At 46.6% G+C, this 18,345-nt stretch overlaps 25 non-coding genes and 14 pseudogenes across 25 annotated transcripts; all 39 read left to right on the top strand.

Moving 5' to 3' along the window:
• Nucleotides 1-143: 143 nt before the first annotated feature.
• On the top strand, nt 144-262 carry LOC148796491 (5S ribosomal RNA; annotated as a pseudogene).
• A 355-nt stretch (nt 263-617) lies between these two features.
• LOC148796490 (5S ribosomal RNA) lies at nt 618-736 on the top strand. Its single transcript, XR_016073965.1, has one exon. It is a non-coding gene; the product is annotated as a 5S ribosomal RNA (ribosomal RNA).
• A 354-nt stretch (nt 737-1,090) lies between these two features.
• On the top strand, nt 1,091-1,209 carry LOC148796489 (5S ribosomal RNA; annotated as a pseudogene).
• Nucleotides 1,210-1,562: 353 nt separating this feature from the next.
• Nucleotides 1,563-1,681, top strand: LOC148796488 (5S ribosomal RNA; annotated as a pseudogene).
• Nucleotides 1,682-2,036: 355 nt separating this feature from the next.
• Nucleotides 2,037-2,155, top strand: LOC148796487 (5S ribosomal RNA). The gene has a single exon (XR_016072457.1). It is a non-coding gene; the product is annotated as a 5S ribosomal RNA (ribosomal RNA).
• Nucleotides 2,156-2,509: 354 nt separating this feature from the next.
• On the top strand, nt 2,510-2,628 carry LOC148796486 (5S ribosomal RNA; annotated as a pseudogene).
• Nucleotides 2,629-2,983: 355 nt separating this feature from the next.
• Nucleotides 2,984-3,102, top strand: LOC148796485 (5S ribosomal RNA). The gene has a single exon (XR_016075124.1). It is a non-coding gene; the product is annotated as a 5S ribosomal RNA (ribosomal RNA).
• Nucleotides 3,103-3,456: 354 nt separating this feature from the next.
• Nucleotides 3,457-3,575, top strand: LOC148796484 (5S ribosomal RNA). The gene has a single exon (XR_016069543.1). It is a non-coding gene; the product is annotated as a 5S ribosomal RNA (ribosomal RNA).
• Nucleotides 3,576-3,928: 353 nt separating this feature from the next.
• On the top strand, nt 3,929-4,047 carry LOC148796483 (5S ribosomal RNA; annotated as a pseudogene).
• A 355-nt stretch (nt 4,048-4,402) lies between these two features.
• On the top strand, nt 4,403-4,521 carry LOC148796482 (5S ribosomal RNA). The gene has a single exon (XR_016074864.1). It is a non-coding gene; the product is annotated as a 5S ribosomal RNA (ribosomal RNA).
• Nucleotides 4,522-4,876: 355 nt separating this feature from the next.
• On the top strand, nt 4,877-4,995 carry LOC148796481 (5S ribosomal RNA). Its single transcript, XR_016071755.1, has one exon. It is a non-coding gene; the product is annotated as a 5S ribosomal RNA (ribosomal RNA).
• A 354-nt stretch (nt 4,996-5,349) lies between these two features.
• On the top strand, nt 5,350-5,468 carry LOC148796480 (5S ribosomal RNA; annotated as a pseudogene).
• A 355-nt stretch (nt 5,469-5,823) lies between these two features.
• Nucleotides 5,824-5,942, top strand: LOC148796479 (5S ribosomal RNA). The gene has a single exon (XR_016072456.1). It is a non-coding gene; the product is annotated as a 5S ribosomal RNA (ribosomal RNA).
• A 354-nt stretch (nt 5,943-6,296) lies between these two features.
• LOC148796478 (5S ribosomal RNA) lies at nt 6,297-6,414 on the top strand (annotated as a pseudogene).
• Nucleotides 6,415-6,769: 355 nt separating this feature from the next.
• LOC148796477 (5S ribosomal RNA) lies at nt 6,770-6,888 on the top strand. Its single transcript, XR_016073964.1, has one exon. It is a non-coding gene; the product is annotated as a 5S ribosomal RNA (ribosomal RNA).
• Nucleotides 6,889-7,243: 355 nt separating this feature from the next.
• LOC148796476 (5S ribosomal RNA) lies at nt 7,244-7,362 on the top strand. The gene has a single exon (XR_016073963.1). It is a non-coding gene; the product is annotated as a 5S ribosomal RNA (ribosomal RNA).
• A 355-nt stretch (nt 7,363-7,717) lies between these two features.
• Nucleotides 7,718-7,836, top strand: LOC148796475 (5S ribosomal RNA; annotated as a pseudogene).
• A 353-nt stretch (nt 7,837-8,189) lies between these two features.
• Nucleotides 8,190-8,308, top strand: LOC148796474 (5S ribosomal RNA; annotated as a pseudogene).
• Nucleotides 8,309-8,663: 355 nt separating this feature from the next.
• On the top strand, nt 8,664-8,782 carry LOC148796473 (5S ribosomal RNA). Its single transcript, XR_016074863.1, has one exon. It is a non-coding gene; the product is annotated as a 5S ribosomal RNA (ribosomal RNA).
• A 355-nt stretch (nt 8,783-9,137) lies between these two features.
• On the top strand, nt 9,138-9,256 carry LOC148796472 (5S ribosomal RNA). The gene has a single exon (XR_016071754.1). It is a non-coding gene; the product is annotated as a 5S ribosomal RNA (ribosomal RNA).
• Nucleotides 9,257-9,610: 354 nt separating this feature from the next.
• On the top strand, nt 9,611-9,729 carry LOC148796471 (5S ribosomal RNA; annotated as a pseudogene).
• A 355-nt stretch (nt 9,730-10,084) lies between these two features.
• Nucleotides 10,085-10,203, top strand: LOC148796470 (5S ribosomal RNA). Its single transcript, XR_016072454.1, has one exon. It is a non-coding gene; the product is annotated as a 5S ribosomal RNA (ribosomal RNA).
• Nucleotides 10,204-10,557: 354 nt separating this feature from the next.
• On the top strand, nt 10,558-10,675 carry LOC148796469 (5S ribosomal RNA; annotated as a pseudogene).
• Nucleotides 10,676-11,030: 355 nt separating this feature from the next.
• Nucleotides 11,031-11,149, top strand: LOC148796468 (5S ribosomal RNA). Its single transcript, XR_016073961.1, has one exon. It is a non-coding gene; the product is annotated as a 5S ribosomal RNA (ribosomal RNA).
• A 355-nt stretch (nt 11,150-11,504) lies between these two features.
• Nucleotides 11,505-11,623, top strand: LOC148796467 (5S ribosomal RNA). Its single transcript, XR_016075094.1, has one exon. It is a non-coding gene; the product is annotated as a 5S ribosomal RNA (ribosomal RNA).
• A 353-nt stretch (nt 11,624-11,976) lies between these two features.
• Nucleotides 11,977-12,095, top strand: LOC148796466 (5S ribosomal RNA). Its single transcript, XR_016069138.1, has one exon. It is a non-coding gene; the product is annotated as a 5S ribosomal RNA (ribosomal RNA).
• A 354-nt stretch (nt 12,096-12,449) lies between these two features.
• On the top strand, nt 12,450-12,568 carry LOC148796465 (5S ribosomal RNA). Its single transcript, XR_016073259.1, has one exon. It is a non-coding gene; the product is annotated as a 5S ribosomal RNA (ribosomal RNA).
• A 355-nt stretch (nt 12,569-12,923) lies between these two features.
• Nucleotides 12,924-13,042, top strand: LOC148796464 (5S ribosomal RNA). Its single transcript, XR_016072453.1, has one exon. It is a non-coding gene; the product is annotated as a 5S ribosomal RNA (ribosomal RNA).
• Nucleotides 13,043-13,396: 354 nt separating this feature from the next.
• On the top strand, nt 13,397-13,515 carry LOC148796463 (5S ribosomal RNA; annotated as a pseudogene).
• A 355-nt stretch (nt 13,516-13,870) lies between these two features.
• Nucleotides 13,871-13,989, top strand: LOC148796462 (5S ribosomal RNA). The gene has a single exon (XR_016070105.1). It is a non-coding gene; the product is annotated as a 5S ribosomal RNA (ribosomal RNA).
• A 355-nt stretch (nt 13,990-14,344) lies between these two features.
• LOC148796461 (5S ribosomal RNA) lies at nt 14,345-14,463 on the top strand. Its single transcript, XR_016073258.1, has one exon. It is a non-coding gene; the product is annotated as a 5S ribosomal RNA (ribosomal RNA).
• Nucleotides 14,464-14,818: 355 nt separating this feature from the next.
• Nucleotides 14,819-14,937, top strand: LOC148796460 (5S ribosomal RNA; annotated as a pseudogene).
• A 354-nt stretch (nt 14,938-15,291) lies between these two features.
• On the top strand, nt 15,292-15,410 carry LOC148796459 (5S ribosomal RNA). The gene has a single exon (XR_016074808.1). It is a non-coding gene; the product is annotated as a 5S ribosomal RNA (ribosomal RNA).
• A 354-nt stretch (nt 15,411-15,764) lies between these two features.
• Nucleotides 15,765-15,883, top strand: LOC148796458 (5S ribosomal RNA). Its single transcript, XR_016073960.1, has one exon. It is a non-coding gene; the product is annotated as a 5S ribosomal RNA (ribosomal RNA).
• Nucleotides 15,884-16,239: 356 nt separating this feature from the next.
• LOC148796457 (5S ribosomal RNA) lies at nt 16,240-16,358 on the top strand. Its single transcript, XR_016069678.1, has one exon. It is a non-coding gene; the product is annotated as a 5S ribosomal RNA (ribosomal RNA).
• A 354-nt stretch (nt 16,359-16,712) lies between these two features.
• Nucleotides 16,713-16,831, top strand: LOC148796456 (5S ribosomal RNA). The gene has a single exon (XR_016073120.1). It is a non-coding gene; the product is annotated as a 5S ribosomal RNA (ribosomal RNA).
• A 354-nt stretch (nt 16,832-17,185) lies between these two features.
• LOC148796455 (5S ribosomal RNA) lies at nt 17,186-17,304 on the top strand (annotated as a pseudogene).
• Nucleotides 17,305-17,659: 355 nt separating this feature from the next.
• Nucleotides 17,660-17,778, top strand: LOC148796454 (5S ribosomal RNA). The gene has a single exon (XR_016070104.1). It is a non-coding gene; the product is annotated as a 5S ribosomal RNA (ribosomal RNA).
• A 355-nt stretch (nt 17,779-18,133) lies between these two features.
• LOC148796453 (5S ribosomal RNA) lies at nt 18,134-18,252 on the top strand. Its single transcript, XR_016073256.1, has one exon. It is a non-coding gene; the product is annotated as a 5S ribosomal RNA (ribosomal RNA).
• The last annotated feature ends 93 nt before the right edge of the window (nt 18,253-18,345 follow it).

Raw genomic sequence — 18,345 nt, 5'->3', positions numbered from 1 at the left:
GAAATACAAACACTCTGCTCACGTAGGAGCTTGTGCACGGTTACCAAGGGAGGAAGGCTGCATAAACAGTTTTTTCAAATCTAAAACAATTAATGGAGGGGAGCAAGATAGTGCATAAAGATCTAAGCGAGCATGAATTAAACGGGTGCTATCATACCAGCACTAATGCACCGGATCCCATCAGAACTCCGAAGTTAAGTGTGCTTGGGCGAGAGTAGTATTAGGATGGGTGACCTCCTGGGAAGTCCTTGTGTTTCACCCCAATTTTATTAATATTTTATTTCGATATCGTATTTGCAAATTCCATTTGTCGTGTCGGCGAGACAAACTCAAACAACGCGTCGGATACTCGGACCATTTGCGGCACGATCGTCATTACTGAATGGGAACCGTGCAAAAACCGGGCTTTTGGCATTCGTCGTGCATTGTTGGCCCCGCGATAGTATTGCATCTATCCGGGGGTGCGGCAGATCTGAAAAGCAAACACTCTGCTCACGTAGGAGCTTGTGCACGGTTACCAAGGGAGGAATGCTGCATACACAGTTTTTTCAAGTCTAAAACAATTAATGGAGGGGAGCAAGATAGTGCATAAAGATCTAAGCGAGCATGAATTAAACGGGTGCGATCATACCAGCACTAATGCACCGGATCCCATCAGAACTCCGAAGTTAAGTGTGCATGGGCGGGAGTAGTCCTAGGATGGGTGACCTCCTGGGAAGTCCTCGTGTTGCACCCCAATTTTATTAATATTTTATTTCGATATCGTATTTGCAAATTCCATTTGTCGTTTCGGCGAGACAAACGCAAACAACGCGCCGGATACTCGGACCATTTGCGGCACCATTGTCATTACTGAATGGGAACCGTGAAAAAACCGGGCTTTTGGCATTCGTCGTGCATTGTGGGCCCGCGATAGTATTGCATCTATCCGGGGGTGCGGCAGATCTAAAAAGCAAACACTCTGCTCACGTAGGAGCTTGTGCACGGTTACCAAGGGAGGAAGGCTGGATACACAGTTTTTTCAAGTCTAAAACAATTAATGGAGGGGAGCAAGATAGTGCATAAAGATCTAAGCGAGCATGAATTAAACGGGTGCGATCATACCAGCACTAATGCACCGAATCCCATCAGAACTCTGAAGGATAGCGTGCTTGGGCGAGAGTAGTACTAGGATGGGTGACCTCCTGGGAAGTCCTCGTGTTGCACCCCAATTTTATTAATATTTTATTTTGATTTGTATTTGCAAATTCCATTTGTTGTTTCTGGGAGATACTGGAAACAATGCGTCGGATACTCGGACCATTTGCGGCACGATCGTCATTACTGAATGGCCACGATGCAAGAACCGGGCTTTCGGCATTCGTCATGCATTGTGGGCCCCGCGATAGTATTGCATCTATCCGGAGGTGCGGCAGATCTGAAAAGCAAACACTCCGCTCACGTCGGAGCTTGTGCACGGTTACCAAGGGAAAGAGGCTGCATACACATTTTTTTCAAATCTAAAACAATTAATGGAAGGGAGCAAGATAGGTCATAAAGATCTAAGCGAGCATGAATTAAACGGGTGCTATCATACCAGCACTAATGCACCGGATCTCATCAGAACTCCGAAGTTAAGTGTGCTTGGGCGAGAGTAGTATTAGGATGGGTGACCTCCTGGGAAGTCCTTGTGTTTCACCCCAATTTTATTAATATTTTATTTCGATATCGTATTTGCAAATTCCATTTGTCGTTTCGGCGAGACAAACGCAAACAACGCGCCGGATACTCGGACCATTTGCGGCACAATCGTCATTACTGAATGAGAACCGTGCAAAAACCGGGCTTTTGGCATTCGTCGTGCATTGTGGGCCCCGCGATTGTATTGCATCTATCCGGGGGTGCGACAGATCTGAAAAGCAAACACTCTGCTCACGTAGGAGCTTGTGCACGGTTACCAAGGGAGGAAGGCTGCATACACAGTTTTTTCAAGTCTAAAACAATTAATGGAGGGGAGCAAGATAGTGCACAAAGATCTAAGCGAGCATGAATTAAACGGGTGCGATCATACCAGCACTAATGCACCGGATCTCATCAGAACTCCGAAGTTAAGCGTGCTTGGGCGAGAGTAGTACTAGGAAGGGTGACCTCCTGGGAAGTCCTCGTGTTGCACCCCAATTTTATTAATATTTTATTTTGATTTGTATTTTCAAATTCCATTTGTTGTTTCTGGGAGACAACTGGAAACAATGCGTCGGATACTCGGACCATTTGCGGCACGATCGTCATTACTGAATGGCAACGATGCAAGAACCGGGCTTTCGGCATTCGTCGTGCATTGTGGGCCCCGCGATAGTATTGCATCTATCCGAAGGTGCGGCAGATCTGAAAAGCAAACACTCCGCTCACGTAGGAGCTTGTGCACGGTTACCAAGGGAGGAAGGCTGCATACACATTTTTTTCAAATCTAAAACAATTAATGGAAGGGAGCAAGATAGTTCATAAAGATCTAAGCGAGCATGAATTAAACTTGTGCGATCATACCAGCACAAATGCACCGGATCCCATCAGAACTCCGAAGTTAAGTGTGCTTGGGCGAGAGTAGTATTAGGATGGGTGACCTCCTGGGAAGTCCTTGTGTTTCACCCCAATTTTATTAATATTTTATTTCGATATCGTATTTGCAAATTCCATTTGTCGTGTCGGCGAGACAAACTCAAACAACGCGCCGGATACTCGGACCATTTGCGGCACGATCGTCATTACTGAATGGGAACCGTGCAAAAACCGGGCTTTTGGCATTCGTCGTGCATTGTGGGCCCCGCGATAGTATTGCATCTATCCGGGGGTGCGGCAGATCTGAAAAGCAAACACTCTGCTCACGTAGGAGCTTGTGCACGGTTACCAAGGGAGGAATGCTGCATACACAGTTTTTTCAAGTCTAAAACAATTAATGGAGGGGAGCAAGATAGTGCATAAAAATCTAAGCGAGCATGAATTAAACGGGTGCGATTATACCAGCACTAATGCACCGGATCCCATCAGAACTCCGAAGTTAAGTGTGCATGGGCGGGAGTAGTCCTAGGATGGGTGACCTCCTGGGAAGTCCTCGTGTTGCACCCCAATTTTATTAATATTTTATTTCGATATTGTATTTGCAAATTCCATTTGTCGTTTCGGCGAGACAAACGCAAACAACGCGCCGGATACTCGGACCATTTGCGGCACGATTGTCATTACTGAATGGGAACCGTGAAAAAACCGGGCTTTTGGCATTCGTCGTGCATTGTGGGCCCGCGATAGTATTGCATCTATCCGGGGGTGCGGCAGATTTAAAAAGCAAACACTCTGCTCACGTAGGAGCTTGTGCACGGTTACTAAGGGAGGAAGGCTGCATACACAGTTTTTTCAAGTCTAAAACAATTAATGGAGGGGAGCAAGATAGTGCATAAAGATCTAAGCGAGCATGAATTAAACGGGTGCGATCATACCAGCACTAATGCACCGAATCCCATCAGAACTCTGAAGGTAAGCGTGCTTGGGCGAGAGTAGTACTAGGATGGGTGACCTCCTGGGAAGTCCTCGTGTTGCACCCCAATTTTATTAATATTTTATTTTGATTTGTATTTGCAAATTCCATTTGTTGTTTCTGGGAGATACTGGAAACAATGCGTCGGATACTCGGACCATTTGCGGCACGATCGTCATTACTGAATGGCCACGATGCAAGAACCGGGCTTTCGGCATTCGTCATGCATTGTGGGCCCCGTGATAGTATTGCATCTATCCGGAGGTGCGGCAGATCTGAAAAGCAAACACTCCGCTCACGTAGAAGCTTGTGCACGGTTACCAAGGGAAAGAGGCTGCATACACATTTTTTTCAAATCTAAAACAATTAATGGAAGGGAGCAAGATAGGTCATAAAGATCTAAGCGAGCATGAATTAAACGGGTGCTATCATACCAGCACTAATGCACCGGATCTCATCAGAACTCCGAAGTTAAGTGTGCTTGGGCGAGAGTAGTATTAGGATGGGTGACCTCCTGGGAAGTCCTTGTGTTTCACCCCAATTTTATTAATATTTTATTTCGATATCGTATTAGCAAATTCCATTTGTCGTTTCGGCGAGACAAACTCAAACAACGCGCCGGATACTCGGACCATTTGCGGCACGATCGTCATTACTGAATGGGAACCGTGCAAAAACCGGGCTTTTGGCATTCGTCGTGCATTGTGGGCCCCGCGATAGTATTGCATCTATCCGGGTGTGCGGCAGATCTGAAAAGCAAACACTCTGCTCACGTAGGAGCTTGTGCACGGTTACCAAGGGAGGAAGGCTGCATACACAGTTTTTTCAAGTCTAAAACAATTAATGGAGGGGAGCAAGATAGTGCATAAAGACCTAAGCGAGCATGAATTAAACGGGTGCGATCATACCAGCACTAATGCACCGGATCCCATCAGAACTCCGAAGTTAAGTGTGCATGGGCGGGAGTAGTGCTAGGATGGGTGACCTCCTGGGAAGTCCTCGTGTTGCACTCCAATTTTATTAATATTTTATTTCGATATCGTATTTGCAAATTCCATTTGTCGTTTCGGCGAGACAAACGCAAACAACGCGCCGGATACTCGGACCATTTGCGACACGATTGTCATTACTGAATGGGAACCGTGAAAAAACCGGGCTTTTGGCATTCGTCGTGCATTGTGGGCCCCGCGATAGTATTGCATCTATCCGGGGGTGCGGCAGATCTAAAAAGCAAACACTCTGCTCACGTAAGAGCTTGTGCACGGTTACCAAGGGAGGAAGGCTGCATACACAGTTTTTTCAAGTCTAAAACAATTAATGGAGGGGAGCAAGATAGTGCATAAAGATCTAAGCGAGCATGAATTAAACGGTTGCGATCATACCAGCACTAATGCACCGGATCCCATCAGAACTCCGAAGTTAAGCGTGCTTGGGCGAGAGTAGTACTAGGATGGGTGACCTCCTGGGAAGTCCTCGTGTTGCACCCCAATTTTATTAATATTTTATTTTGATTTGTATTTGCAAATTCCATTTGTTGTTTCTGGGAGACAACTGGAAACAATGCGTCGGATACTCGGACCATTTGCGGCACGATCGTCATTACTGAATGGCAACGATGCAAGAACCGGGCTTTCGGCATTCGTCATGCATTGTGGGCCCCGCGATAGTATTGCATCTATCCGGGGGTGCGGCAGATCTGAAATACAAACACTCTGCTCACGTAGGAGCTTGTGCACGGTTACCAAGGGAGGAAGGCTGCATACACAGTTTTTTCAAATCTAAAACAATTAATGGAGGGGAGCAAGATAGTGCATAAAGATCTAAGCGAGCATGAATTAAACGGGTGCTATCATACCAGCACTAATGCACCGGATCCCATCAGAACTCCGAAGTTAAGTGTGCATGGGCGGGAGTAGTATTAGGATGGGTGACCTCCTGGGAAGTCCTCGTGTTTCACCCCAATTTTATTAATATTTTATTTCGATATCGTATTTGCAAATTCCATTTGTCGTGTCGGCGAGACAAACTCAAACAACGCGCCGGATACTCGGACCATTTGCGGCACGATCGTCATTACTGAATGGGAACCGTGCAAAAACCGGGCTTTTGGCATTCGTCGTGCATTGTGGGCCCCGCGATAGTATTGCATCTATCCGGGGGTGCGACAGATCTGAAAAGCAAACACTCTGCTCACGTAGGAGCAAGTGCACGGTTACCAAGGGAGGAAGGCTGCATACACAGTTTTTTCAAGTCTAAAACAATTAATGGAGGGGAGCAAGATAGTGCACAAAGATCTAAGCGAGCATGAATTAAACGGGTGCGATCATACCAGCACTAATGCACCGGATCTCATCAGAACTCCGAAGTTAAGCGTGCTTGGGCGAGAGTAGTACTAGGAAGGGTGACCTCCTGGGAAGTCCTCGTGTTGCACCCCAACTTTATTAATATTTTATTTTGATTTGTATTTGCAAATTCCATTTGTTGTTTCTGGGAGACAACTGGAAACAATGCGTCGGATACTCGGACCATTTGCGGCACGATCGTCATTACTGAATGACAACGATGCAAGAACCGGGCTTTCGGCATTCGTCGTGCATTGTGGGCCCCGCGATAGTATTGCATCTATCCGGAGGTGCGGCAGATCTGAAAAGCAAACACTCCGCTCACGTAGGAGCTTGTGCACGGTTACCAAGGGAGGAAGGCTGCATACACATTTTTTTCAAATCTAAAACAATTAATGGAAGGGAGCAAGATAGTTCATAAAGATCTAAGCGAGCATGAATTAAACGGGTGCGATCATACCAGCACAAATGCACCGGTCCCATCAGAACTCTGAAGTTAAGTGTGCTTGGGCGAGAGTAGTATTAGGATGGGTGACCTCCTGGGAAGTCCTTGTGTTTCACCCCAATTTTATTAATATTTTATTTCAATATCGTATTTGCAAATTCCATTTGTCGTGTCGGCGAGAGAAACTCAAACAACGCGCCGGATACTCGGACCATTTGCGGCACGATCGTCATTACTAAATGGGAACCGTGCAAAAACCGGGCTTTTGGCATTCGTCGTGCATTGTGGGCCCCGCGATAGTATTGCATCTATCCGGGGGTGCGGCAGATCTGAAAAGCAAACACTCTGCTCACGTAGGAGCTTGTGCACGGTTACCAAGGGAGGAAGGCTGCATACACAGTTTTTTCATGTCTAAAACAATTAATGGAGGGGAGCAAGATAGTGCATAAAGATCTAAGCGAGCATGAATTAAACGGGTGCGATCATACCAGCACTAATGCACCGGATCCCATCAGAACTCCGAAGTTAAGTGTGCATGGGCGGGAGTAGTCCTAGGATGGGTGACCTCCTGGGAAGTCCTCGTGTTGCACCCCAATTTTATTAATATTTTATTTCGATATCGTATTTGCAAATTCCATTTGTCGTTTCGGTGAGACAAACGCAAACAACGCGCCGGATACTCGGACCATTTGCGGCACGATTGTCATTACTGAATGGGAACCGTGAAAAAACCGGGCTTTTGGCATTCGTCGTGCATTGTGGGCCCCGCGATAGTATTGCATCTATCCGGGGGTGCGGCAGATCTAAAAAGCAAACACTCTGCTCACGTAGGAGCTTGTGCACGGTTACCAAGGGAGGAAGGCTGCATACACAGTTTTTTCATGTCTAAAACAATTAATGGAGGGGAGCAAGATAGTGCATAAAGATCTAAGCGAGCATGAATTAAACGGGTGCGATCATACCAGCACTAATGCACCGGATCCCATCAGAACTCCGAAGTTAAGTGTGCATGGGCGGGAGTAGTCCTAGGATGGGTGACCTCCTGGGAAGTCCTCGTGTTGCACCCCAATTTTATTAATATTTTATTTCGATATCGTATTAGCAAATTCCATTTGTCGTTTCGGCGAGACAAACTCAAACAACGCGCCGGATACTCGGACCATTTGCGGCACGATCGTCATTACTGAATGGGAACCGTGCAAAAACCGGGCTTTTGGCATTCGTCGTGCATTGTGGGCCCCGCGATAGTATTGCATCTATCCGGGTGTGCGGCAGATCTGAAAAGCAAACACTCTGCTCACGTAGGAGCTTGTGCACGGTTACTAAGGGAGGAAGGCTGCATACACAGTTTTTTCAAGTCTAAAACAATTAATGGAGGGGAGCAAGATAGTGCATAAAGATCTAAGCGAGCATGAATTAAACGGGTGCGATCATACCAGCACTAATGCACCGAATCCCATCAGAACTCCGAAGGTAAGCGTGCTTGGGCGAGAGTAGAACTAGGATGGGTGACCTCCTGGGAAGTCCTCGTGTTGCACCCCAATTTTATTAATATTTTATTTTGATTTGTATTTGCAAATTCCATTTGTTGTTTCTGGGAGATACTGGAAACAATGCGTCGGATACTCGGACCATTTGCGGCACGATCGTCATTACTGAATGGCCACGATGCAAGAACCGGGCTTTCGGCATTCGTCATGCATTGTGGGCCCCGTGATAGTATTGCATCTATCCGGAGGTGCGGCAGATCTGAAAAGCAAACACTCCGCTCACGTAGAAGCTTGTGCACGGTTACCAAGGGAAAGAGGCTGCATACACATTTTTTTCAAATCTAAAACAATTAATGGAAGGGAGCAAGATAGGTCATAAAGATCTAAGCGAGCATGAATTAAACGGGTGCTATCATACCAGCACTAATGCACCGGATCTCATCAGAACTCCGAAGTTAAGTGTGCTTGTGCGAGAGTAGTATTAGGATGGGTGACCTCCTGGGAAGTCCTTGTGTTTCACCCCAATTTTATTAATATTTTATTTCGATATCGTATTAGCAAATTCCATTTGTCGTTTCGGCGTGACAAACTCAAACAACGCGCCGGATACTCGGACCATTTGCGGCACGATCGTCATTACTGAATGGGAACCGTGCAAAAACCGGGCTTTTGGCATTCGTCGTGCATTGTGGGCCCCGCGATAGTATTGCATCTATCCGGGTGTGCGGCAGATCTGAAAAGCAAACACTCTGCTCACGTAGGAGCTTGTGCACGGTTACCAAGGGAGGAAGGCTGCATACACAGTTTTTTCAAGTCTAAAACAATTAATGGAGGGGAGCAAGATAGTGCATAAAGATCTAAGCGAGCATGAATTAAACGGGTGCGATCATACCAGCACTAATGCACCGGATCCCATCAGAACTCCGAAGTTAAGTGTGCATGGGCGGGAGTAGTGCTAGGATGGGTGACCTCCTGGGAAGTCCTCGTGTTGCACTCCAATTTTATTAATATTTTATTTCGATATCGTATTTGCAAATTCCATTTGTCGTTTCGGCGAGACAAACGCAAACAACGCGCCGGATACTCGGACCATTTGCGACACGATTGTCATTACTGAATGGGAACCGTGAAAAAACCGGGCTTTTGGCATTCGTCGTGCATTGTGGGCCCCGCGATAGTATTGCATCTATCCGGGGGTGCGGCAGATCTAAAAAGCAAACACTCTGCTCACGTAAGAGCTTGTGCACGGTTACCAAGGGAGGAAGGCTGCATACACAGTTTTTTCAAGTCTAAAACAATTAATGGAGGGGAGCAAGATAGTGCATAAAGATCTAAGCGAGCATGAATTAAACGGTTGCGATCATACCAGCACTAATGCACCGGATCCCATCAGAACTCCGAAGTTAAGCGTGCTTGGGCGAGAGTAGTACTAGGATGGGTGACCTCCTGGGAAGTCCTCGTGTTGCACCCCAATTTTATTAATATTTTATTTTGATTTGTATTTGCAAATTCCATTTGTTGTTTCTGGGAGACAACTGGAAACAATGCGTCGGATACTCGGACCATTTGCGGCACGATCGTCATTACTGAATGGCAACGATGCAAGAACCGGGCTTTCGGCATTCGTCATGCATTGTGGGCCCCGCGATAGTATTGCATCTATCCGGGGGTGCGGCAGATCTGAAATACAAACACTCTGCTCACGTAGGAGCTTGTGCACGGTTACCAAGGGAGGAAGGCTGCATACACAGTTTTTTCAAATCTAAAACAATTAATGGAGGGGAGCAAGATAGTGCATAAAGATCTAAGCGAGCATGAATTAAACGGGTGCTATCATACCAGCACTAATGCACCGGATCCCATCAGAACTCCGAAGTTAAGTGTGCATGGGCGGGAGTAGTATTAGGATGGGTGACCTCCTGGGAAGTCCTCGTGTTTCACCCCAATTTTATTAATATTTTATTTCGATATCGTATTTGCAAATTCCATTTGTCGTGTCGGCGAGACAAACTCAAACAACGCGCCGGATACTCGGACCATTTGCGGCACGATCGTCATTACTGAATGGGAACCGTGCAAAAACCGGGCTTTTGGCATTCGTCGTGCATTGTGGTCCCCGCGATAGTATTGCATCTATCCGGGGGTGCGACAGATCTGAAAAGCAAACACTCTGCTCACGTAGGAGCTAGTGCACGGTTACCAAGGGAGGAAGGCTGCATACACAGTTTTTTCAAGTCTAAAACAATTAATGGAGGGGAGCAAGATAGTGCACAAAGATCTAAGCGAGCATGAATTAAACGGGTGCGATCATACCAGCACTAATGCACCGGATCTCATCAGAACTCCGAAGTTAAGCGTGCTTGGGCGAGAGTAGTACTAGGAAGGGTGACCTCCTGGGAAGTCCTCGTGTTGCACCCCAACTTTATTAATATTTTATTTTGATTTGTATTTGCAAATTCCATTTGTTGTTTCTGGGAGACAACTGGAAACAATGCGTCGGATACTCGGACCATTTGCGGCACGATCGTCATTACTGAATGACAACGATGCAAGAACCGGGCTTTCGGCATTCGTCGTGCATTGTGGGCCCCGCGATAGTATTGCATCTATCCGGAGGTGCGGCAGATCTGAAAAGCAAACACTCCGCTCACGTAGGAGCTTGTGCACGGTTACCAAGGGAGGAAGGCAGCATACACATTTTTTTCAAATCTAAAACAATTAATGGAAGGGAGCAAGATAGTTCATAAAGATCTAAGCGAGCATGAATTAAACGGGTGCGATCATACCAGCACAAATGCACCGGTCCCATCAGAACTCTGAAGTTAAGTGTGCTTGGGCGAGAGTAGTATTAGGATGGGTGACCTCCTGGGAAGTCCTTGTGTTTCACCCCAATTTTATTAATATTTTATTTCGATATCGTATTTGCAAATTCCATTTGTCGTGTCGGCGAGAGAAACTCAAACAACGCGCCGGATACTCGGACCATTTGCGGCACGATCGTCATTACTAAATGGGAACCGTGCAAAAACCGGGCTTTTGGCATTCGTCGTGCATTGTGGGCCCCGCGATAGTATTGCATCTATCCGGGGGTGCGGCAGATCTGAAAAGCAAACACTCTGCTCACGTAGGAGCTTGTGCACGGTTACCAAGGGAGGAAGGCTGCATACACAGTTTTTTCATGTCTAAAACAATTAATGGAGGGGAGCAAGATAGTGCATAAAGATCTAAGCGAGCATGAATTAAACGGGTGCGATCATACCAGCACTAATGCACCGGATCCCATCAGAACTCCGAAGTTAAGTGTGCATGGGCGGGAGTAGTCCTAGGATGGGTGACCTCCTGGGAAGTCCTCGTGTTGCACCCCAATTTTATTAATATTTTATTTCGATATCGTATTTGCAAATTCCATTTGTCGTTTCGGCGAGACAAACGCAAACAACGCGCCGGATACTCGGACCATTTGCGGCACGATTGTCATTACTGAATGGGAACCGTGAAAAAACCGGGCTTTTGGCATTCGTCGTGCATTGTGGGCCCCGCGATAGTATTGCATCTATCCGGGGGTGCGGCAGATCTAAAAAGCAAACACTCTGCTCACGTAGGAGCTTGTGCACGGTTACCAAGGGAGGAAGGCTGCATACACAGTTTTTTCAAGTCTAAAACAATTAATGGAGGGGAGCAAGATAGTGCATAAAGATCTAAGCGAGCATGAATTAAATGGGTGCGATCATACCAGCACTAATGCACCGAATCCCATCAGAACTCTGAAGTTAAGCGTGCTTGGGCGAGAGTAGTACTAGGATGGGTGACCTCCTGGGAAGTCCTCGTGTTGCACCCCAATTTTATTAATATTTTATTTTGATTTGTATTTGCAAATTCCATTTGTTGTTTCTGGGAGATACTGGAAACAATGCGTCGGATACTCGGATCATTTGCGGCACGATCGTCATTACTGAATGGCCACGATGCAAGAACCGGGCTTTCGGCATTCGTCATGCATTGTGGGCCCCGCGATAGTATTGCATCTATCCGGAGGTGCGGCAGATCTGAAAAGCAAACACTCCGCTCACGTAGGAGCTTGTGCACGGTTACCAAGGGAAGAAGGCTGCATACACATTTTTTTCAAATCTAAAACAATTAATGGTAGGGAGCAAGATAGGTCATAAAGATCTAAGCGAGCATGAATTAAACGGGTGCGATCATACCAGCACTAATGCACCGGATCCCATCAGAACTCCGAAGTTAAGCGTGCTTGGGCGAGAGTAGTACTATGATGGGTGACCTCCTGGGAAGTCCTCGTGTTGCACCCCAATTTTATTAATATTTTATTTTGATTTGTATTTGCAAATTTCATTTGTTGTTTCTGGGAGACAACTGGAAACAATGCGTCGGATACTCGGACCATTTGCGGCACGATCGTCATTACTGAATGGCAACGATGCAAGAACCGGGCTTTCGGCATTCGTCATGCATTGTGGGCCCCGCGATAGTATTGCATCTATCCGGGGGTGCGGCAGATCTGAAATGCAAAAACTCTGCTCACGTAGGAGCTTGTGCACGGTTACCAAGGGAGGAAGGCTGCATACACAGTTTTTTCAAATCTAAAACAATTAATGGAGGGGAGCAAGATAGTGCATAAAGATCTAAGCGAGCATGAATTAAACGGGTGCGATCATACCAGCACTAATGCACCGGATCCCATCAGAACTCCGAAGTTAAGTGTGCTTGGGCGAGCGTAGTACTAGGATGGGTGACCTCCTGTGAAGTCCTCGTGTTGCACCCCAATATTATTAATATTTTATTTCGATATCGTATTTGCAAATTCCATTTGTCGTTTCGGCGAGACAAACGCAAACAACGCGCCGGATACTCGGACCATTTGCGGCACAATCGTCATTACTAAATGAGAACCGTGCAAAAACCGGGCTTTTGGCATTCGTCGTGCATTGTGGGCCCCGCGATAGTATTGCATCTATCCGGGGGTGCGACAGATCTGAAAAACAAACACTCTGCTCACGTAGGAGCTTGTGCACGGTTACCAAGGGAGGAAGGCTGCATACACAGTTTTTTCAAGTCTAAAACAATTAATGGAGGGGAGCAAGATAGTGCACAAAGATCTAAGCGAGCATGAATTAAACGGGTGCGATCATACCAGCACTAATGCACCGGATCTCATCAGAACTCCGAAGTTAAGCGTGCTTGGGCGAGAGTAGTACTAGGAAGGGTGACCTCCTGGGAAGTCCTCGTGTTGCACCCCAATTTTATTAATATTTTATTTTGATTTGTATTTGCAAATTCCATTTGTTGTTTCTGGGAGACAACTGGAAACAATGCGTCGGATACTCGGACCATTTGCGGCACGATCGTCATTACTGAATGGCAACGATGCAAGAACCGGGCTTTCGGCATTCGTCGTGCATTGTGGGCCCCGCGATAGTATTGCATCTATCCGGAGGTGCGGCAGATCTGAAAAGCAAACACTCCGCTCACGTAGGAGCTTGTGCACGGTTACCAAGGGAGGAAGGCTGCATACACATTTTATTCAAATCTAAAACAATTAATGGAAGGGAGCAAGATAGTTCATAAAGATCTAAGCGAGCATGAATTAAACTTGTGCGATCATACCAGCACAAATGCACCGGATCCCATCAGAACTCCGAAGTTAAGTGTGCTTGGGCGAGAGTAGTATTAGGATGGGTGACCTCCTGGGAAGTCCTTGTGTTTCACCCCAATTTTATTAATATTTTATTTCGATATCGTATTTGCAAATTCCATTTGTCGTGTCGGCGAGACAAACTCAAACAACGCGCCGGATACTCGGACCATTTGCGGCACGATCGTCATTACTGAATGGGAACCGTGCAAAAACCGGGCTTTTGGCATTCGTCGTGCATTGTGGGCCCCGCGATAGTATTGTATCTATCCGGGGGTGCGGCAGATCTGAAAAGCAAACACTCTGCTCACGTAGGAGCTTGTGCACGGTTACCAAGGGAGGAAGGCTGCATACACAGTTTTTTCAAGTCTAAAACAATTAATGGAGGGGAGCAAGATAGTGCATAAAGATCTAAGCGAGCATGAATTAAACAGGTGCGATCATACCAGCACTAATGCACCGGATCCCATCAGAACTCCGAAGTTAAGTGTGCATGGGCGGGAGTAGTCTTAGGATGGGTGACCTCCTGGGAAGTCCTCGTGTTGCACCCCAATTTTATTAATATTTTATTTCGATATCGTATTTGCAAATTCCATTTGTCGTTTCGGCGAGACAAACGCAAACAACGCGCCGGATACTCGGACCTTTTGCGGCACAATCGTCATTACTGAATGAGAACCGTGCAAAAACCGGGCTTTTGGCATTCGTCGTGCATTGTGGGCCCCGCGATAGTATTGCATCTATCCGGGGGTGCGGCAGATCTGAAAAGCAAACACTCTGCTCACGTAGGAGCTTGTGCACGGTTACCAAGGGAGGAAGGCTGCATACACAGTTTTTTCAAATCTAAAACAATTAATGGAGGGGAGCAAGATAGTGCATAAAGATCTAAGCGAGCATGAATTAAACGGGTGCGATCATACCAGCACTAATGCACCGGATCCCATCAGAACTCCGAAGTTAAGTGTGCTTGGGCGAGCGTAGTACTAGGATGGGTGACCTCCTGTGAAGTCCTCGTGTTGCACCCCAATTTTATTAATATTTTATTTCGATATCGTATTTGCAAATTCCATTTGTCGTTTCGGCGAGACAAACGCAAACAACGCGCCGGATACTCGGACCATTTGCGGCACAATCGTCATTACTGAATGAGAACCGTGCAAAAACCGGGCTTTTGGCATTCGTCGTGCATTGTGGGCCCCGCGATAGTATTGCATCTATCCGGGGGTGCGACAGATCTGAAAAGCAAACACTCTGCTCACGTAGGAGCTTGTGCACGGTTACCAAGGGAGGAAGGCTGCATACACAGTTTTTTCAAGTCTAAAACAATTAATGGAGGGGAGCAAGATAGTGCACAAAGATCTAAGCGAGCATGAATTAAACGGGTGCGATCATACCAGCACTAATGCACCAGTTTTCATCAGAACTCCGAAGTTAAGCGTGCTTGGGCGAGAGTAGTACTAGGAAGGGTGACCTCCTGGGAAGTCCTCGTGTTGCACCCCAATTTTATTAATATTTTATTTTGATTTGTATTTGCAAATTCCATTTGTTGTTTCTGGGAGACAACTGGAAACAATGCGTCGGATACTCGGACCATTTGCGGCACGATCGTCATTACTGAATGGCAACGATGCAAGAACCGGGCTTTCGGCATTCGTCATGCATTGTGGGCCCCGCGATAGTATTGCATCTATCCGGGGGTGCGGCAGATCTGAAATACAAACACTCTGCTCACGTAGGAGCTTGTGCACGGTTACCAAGGGAGGAAGGCTGCATACACAGTTTTTTCAAATCTAAAACAATTAATGGAGGGGAGCAAGATAGTGCATAAAGATCTAAGCGAGCATGAATTAAACGGGTGCGATCATACCAGCACTAATGCACCGGATCCCATCAGAACTTCGAAGTTAAGCGTGCTTAGGCGAGAGTAGTACTAGGATGGGTGACCTCCTGGGAAGTCCTCGTGTTGCACCCCAATTTTATTAATATTTTATTTTGATTTGTATTTGCAAATTCCATTTGTTGTTTCTGGGAGACAACTGGAAACAATGCGTCGGATACTCGGACCATTTGCGGCACGATCGTCATTACTGAATGGCAACGATGCAAGAACCGGGCTTTCGGCATTCGTCCTGCATTGTGGGCCCCGCGATAGTATTGCATCTATCCGGGGGTGCGGCAGATCTGAAATGCAAACACTCTGCTCACGTAGGAGCTTGTGCACGGTTACCAAGGGAGGAAGGCTGCATACACAGTTTTTTCAAATCTAAAACAATTAATGGAGGGGAGCAAGATAGTGCATAAAGATCTAAGCGAGCATGAATTAAACGGGTGCGATCATACCAGCACTAATGCACCGGATCCCATCAGAACTCCGAAGTTAAGTGTGCATGGGCGGGAGTAGTCCTAGGATGGGTGACCTCCTGGGAAGTCCTCGTGTTGCACCCCAATTTTATTAATATTTTATTGCGATATCGTATTTGCAAATTCCATTTGTCGTTTCGGCGAGACAAACGCAAACAACGCGCCGGATACTCGGACCATTTGCGGCACGATTGTCATTACTGAATGGGAACCGTGAAAAAACCGGGCTTTTGGCATTCGTCGTGCATTGTGGGCCCCGCGATAGTATTGCATCTATCCGGGGGTGCGGCAGATCTAAAAAGCAAACACTCTGCTCACGTAAGAGCTTGTGCACGGTTACCAAGGGAGGAAGGCTGCATACACAGTTTTTTTCAAGTCTAAAACAATTAATGGAGGGGAGCAAGATAGTGCATAAAGATCTAAGTGAGCATGAATTAAACGGGTGCGATCATACCAGCACTAATGCACCGGATCCCATCAGAACTCCGAAGTTAAGCGTGCTTGGGCGAGAGTAGTACTAGGATGGGAGACCTCCTGGGAAGTCCTCGTGTTGCACCCTAATTTTATTAATATTTTATTTTGATTTGTATTTGCAAATTCCATTTGTTGTTTCTGGGAGACAACTGGAAACAATGCGTCGGATACTCGGACCATTTGCGGCACGATCGTCATTACTGAAGGGCAACGATGCAAGAACCGGGCTTTCGGCATTCGTCATGCATTGTGGGCCCCGCGATAGTATTGCATCTATCCGGGGGTGCGGCAGATCTAAAAAGCAAACACTCTGCTCACGTAAGAGCTTGTGCACGGTTACCAAGGGAGGAAGGCTGCATACACAGTTTTTTCAAGTCTAAAACAATTAATGGAGGGGAGTAAGATAGTGCATAAAGATCTAAGCGAGCATGAATTAAACGGGTGCGATCATACCAGCACTAATGCACCGGATCCCATCAGAACTCCGAAGTTAAGCGTGCTTGGGCGAGAGTAGTACTAGGATGGGTGACCTCCTGGGAAGTCCTCGTGTTGCACCCCAATTTTATTAATATTTTATTTTGATTTGTATTTGCAAATTCCATTTGTTGTTTCTGGGAGACAACTGGAAACAATGCGTCGGATACTCGGACCATTTGCGGCACGATCGTCATTACTGAAGGGCAACGATGCAAGAACCGGGCTTTCGGCATTCGTCGTGCATTGTGGGCCCCGCGATAGTATTGCATCTATCCGGAGGTGCGGCAGATCTGAAAAGCAAACACTCCGCTCACGTAGGAGCTTGTGCACGGTTACCAAGGGAGGAAGGCTGCATACACATTTTTTTCAAATCTAAAACAATTAATGGAAGGGAGCAAGATAGTTCATAAAGATCTAAGCGAGCATGAATTAAACTTGTGCGATCATACCAGCACAAATGCACCGGATCCCATCAGAACTCCGAAGTTAAGTGTGCTTGGGCGAGAGTAGTATTAGGATGGGAGACCTCCTGGGAAGTCCTTGTGTTTCACCCCAATTTTATTAATATTTTATTTCGATATCGTATTTGCAAATTCCATTTGTCGTGTCGGCGAGACAAACTCAAACAACGCGCCGGATACTCGGACCATTTGCGGCACGATCGTCATTACTGAATGGGAACCGTGCAAAAACCGGGCTTTTGGCATTCGTCGTGCATTGTGGGCCCCGCGATAGTATTGTATCTATCCGGGGGTGCGGCAGATCTGAAAAGCAAACACTCTGCTCACGTAGGAGCTTGTGCACGGTTACCAAGGGAGGAAGGCTGCATACACAGTTTTTTCAAGTCTAAAACAATTAATGGAGGGGAGCAAGATAGTGCATAAAGATCTAAGCGAGCATGAATTAAACAGGTGCGATCATACCAGCACTAATGCACCGGATCCCATCAGAACTCCGAAGTTAAGTGTGCATGGGCGGGAGTAGTCTTAGGATGGGTGACCTCCTGGGAAGTCCTCGTGTTGCACCCCAATTTTATTAATATTTTATTTCGATATCGTATTTGCAAATTCCATTTGTCGTTTCGGCGAGACAAACGCAAACAACGCGCCGGATACTCGGACCTTTTGCGGCACAATCGTCATTACTGAATGAGAACCGTGCAAAAACCGGGCTTTTGGCATTCGTCGTGCATTGTGGGCCCCGCGATAGTATTGCATCTATCCGGGGGTGCGGCAGATCTGAAAAGCAAACACTCTGCTCACGTAGGAGCTTGTGCACGGTTACCAAGGGAGGAAGGCTGCATACACAGTTTTTTCAAATCTAAAACAATTAATGGAGGGGAGCAAGATAGTGCATAAAGATCTAAGCGAGCATGAATTAAACGGGTGCGATCATACCAGCACTAATGCACCGGATCCCATCAGAACTCCGAAGTTAAGTGTGCTTGGGCGAGCGTAGTACTAGGATGGGTGACCTCCTGTGAAGTCCTCGTGTTGCACCCCAATTTTATTAATATTTTATTTCGATATCGTATTTGCAAATTCCATTTGTCGTTTCGGCGTGACAAACGCAAACAACGCGCCGGATACTCGGAC

Source organism: Nelumbo nucifera, chromosome 4, assembly GCF_055504915.1.
Source record: "Nelumbo nucifera cultivar China Antique chromosome 4, China Antique-T2T, whole genome shotgun sequence".
In the NCBI taxonomy this organism is placed as follows: Eukaryota; Viridiplantae; Streptophyta; class Magnoliopsida; order Proteales; family Nelumbonaceae; genus Nelumbo; species Nelumbo nucifera.
The sequence above is the reverse complement of the archived record's forward strand: the minus strand, read 5'-3'. Positions and strand labels throughout refer to the sequence as shown.